This window comes from Condylura cristata, unplaced genomic scaffold (genome assembly GCF_000260355.1).
Source record: "Condylura cristata isolate star-nosed mole 26May11 unplaced genomic scaffold, ConCri1.0 scaffold00010, whole genome shotgun sequence".
Lineage (NCBI taxonomy): Eukaryota > Metazoa > Chordata > Mammalia > Eulipotyphla > Talpidae > Condylura > Condylura cristata.
The window spans coordinates 7,510,343-7,513,060 of record NW_004567111.1 but is presented as its reverse complement, the minus strand read 5'-3'; the positions used below and the strand labels follow the sequence as shown (position 1 = coordinate 7,513,060).

The window sequence follows — 2,718 nt, the reverse complement described above, 5'->3', positions numbered from 1 at the left end:
ACTTAGTGCATTTTCTCTTATTGCAGCTGTTTCCCTGATGTCCTCATCTCATTATGTATATAACATTGTAAAACAAAGAGGAGCTAAAAACCTGCTTGCAGGAAATATGTATGCACAAACCTGGTGGCCAGAAAGCCATCAAAAAGTGAGACGTAAAAAAGACAGAATATGTAATCCTGGCCTTGGAATTTTGAAAATAATGTCTCTGATGTATTTTGTCAATTTTAAAGAAGTATGAAGCTCTCTGGTTTCTAGATGGTATCTTTTTAACTGAGAAAATTTGTCTTATGAGCCTGCTTTTTTTTTCAATTCCTGTTGACTTTTCTTACAATAGTTATCTATCATTCCTATTAGATAAATTGATCTGATTTTCAAAGTTTAATTAACATTTCGTTATTGATTAAACTTAGAGGTCATGTGCTACTCCTAGAATTCATGCGATTATTATGTGTAATGGTTATTTTAAAATGCAATGTTATTGATTTCAGATGTGAGGCCATTCCTTCCTTCAAAAGAGCAGTATGTTAGGGGGAAATGATGCTTTCCCTATTCCTAGTTCACGATTCATCTGCCAGTTTCAAGGATTTTCTTCTTGAAATGTCAAAACTAAAAAGGGAAACAAAAATAACATTAACAGACCCACATCGGAGATTGTATTATTTGAGGATGTCAAATTGGAAGATGGAACAGGTGTTTTGCAGACTTCCCGCTTCCTGAAAATAGCAATGAATAACAGAGAAAATCTTTAATGCCATCTTTGAGCTTTTGCTTGATAAAAGGAACTAGTGTATAGCTTAAAAACTCTGCAGAAATAGTTTATCCTTTGCAGAGCATTTTCGCGACTCAGTGCATACGTGCACTCCGGCAGCATGGTTAATCCATCTTCACGGCCCTACGTCTCTTCAAGTGTGTGCATAAATTCTGTCAGGAAGGAACTATGACCTCGTTGTGAGTAACTGCAAGTGGCACTGGGCAGGAAATCTATGGCGTGGGGAGACCACTCTGGGCTTTGTTTTTAGGATTGTAAGATTGGATGTGAGGTCCTTGCTGTCATGGTGGACTTCACCGAGCTTTGGCTGGAGAGCTGGTGCCTGAAAAGCACCAGTGGGCTTGTCTCCATCAGTTGTCAGTCCTGGCCCCATCGCTCCAGATGTTCAGAGATGGCATAAAAGGATTGATTAACCACTCTGTGCCTCAGTTTCCTCCTTTGTCAAACAGGGAAAATAACGCACAGTTACTATGAGATTAAATGGCAACACAAAAGTGCCCACACTATCTCCAGCAGTGCCGGGTACACAGCAGATATGTGCTCCATAGATGTTAGTTTAGAGTGATTTTTTTTTTCTTTTGCTCTTAAGAATAGGTTTGAGTTCATCAATCTCAGGCACCAAATGATGTCTTTCTATTTTAGATCGGCTTTTACTTCGGCGCTTTTTCCTGACGTCTAAGGCTTAATTTTATGCTCTTCCCATCTGCTCCTGAGAGCAGAGATGTGAGTGAAAGTGAAGGGTGATTGAATAGAAGCTTCCTGCTGGGTCAGCGCATTAACTGCTTCCCCCCTCCATGCCCTCGCAGGTGAGCAGCCTCGCTGGTGGCCCAGTCATTGCTGGGAAACCCTCCCCCCACCTGACCCCTCAGATCTTTCTCTTTCAGGGTCTCTGCCATCCTGCTCATTGGTTTCTTAGCTGGTCTGCCTCTGTTTGGATTCAGACCTATAGAGATTGTCTGCGGGGGTTTCTGTTGGCATCTCCCTAAATGCCTCCCCTTGGAGTCCACATTAATACTCAGGGCTTTAGGGCAGGTCAATCAGACAGTAAGAGGGAACACAGGAGATCAGAGAACCAGGAGAGAGAACAGCTCTACATTGACCCAGACCCACACAGCCATAGCATTTATATCCTTTCATTCCTGTGACTCCAAGCACAGAGAGGGTAAGTAACTCCCCAAGCCACAGGATGAGTGTATGATTTGCTGGGGTTGAGGGCCATGGTGACAGTTGGTGATGTTGGGAACTGAGAAGTTTAGAGCAGACACTTACGGAGACAAGTGTGGTCCTCACCTTCCAGCGTGTACCTTAGACATCAGCCTACACTGGCAGTTGGGGAGAACATTCTCTGAGGCTGGCATCAGAGATGCAGGAGGAGCCCTCTCGGGTATAGCAGAATACATGGGCAGACACAGGGGTTTTCCCCAGTCATCATCTCTCTTTTCTTTGTTCTAGACCCAACACTTAACTACCCATATTGCTCTTTGAAGGAAGTGTCTTTCCTCAGTCTTCCTGGCAGTTTGGGTGGTCCTGTAGCACTGCTGACTGCTGAGGGGTGAGGGAAATGTGTGAGGCTTGCTAGCCCCTTGGAAGGGCACCTAAGTCAACAGGATGCTTTTCTCTGTTCTCATGTCCATCTTCCCTGTCAGGAACTCCGACATGATGATCGTGCAGAAAAGTCTCACCTTGGGAAACTGATAACAATAATGCTGTCACATCAGACCTGAACTACCCCCTGGATGACTCGTGTCAAGAAGAAACTTGTGTCTTCTTTTGTCACCAAACACAGACAGCAAAGTACAATGAAGTCTCTGTTAAGTGTACTGTTAAGCAAAACAGCATTTGAAAGGAAGGTATAGTGAAAGAAGCCAGAAAGAAGAAAAATCGTGAATGGTCTCACTCATAGGAGGAAAGTAGAGAAAACAAAAAAAGGAATGAGAGAAAGAAAAAAA

The 2,718-nt window shown here is 43.3% G+C and overlaps 1 protein-coding gene across 1 annotated transcript in view; it reads left to right on the top strand.

Annotated features, from left to right (window-relative positions):
* HS6ST3 (heparan sulfate 6-O-sulfotransferase 3) overlaps positions 1–2,718 on the top strand; it is a gene marked incomplete at its 5' end in the record, with an annotated part of 577,652 nt that overhangs the window by 85,716 nt on the left and 489,218 nt on the right. The window lies entirely within an intron of this gene.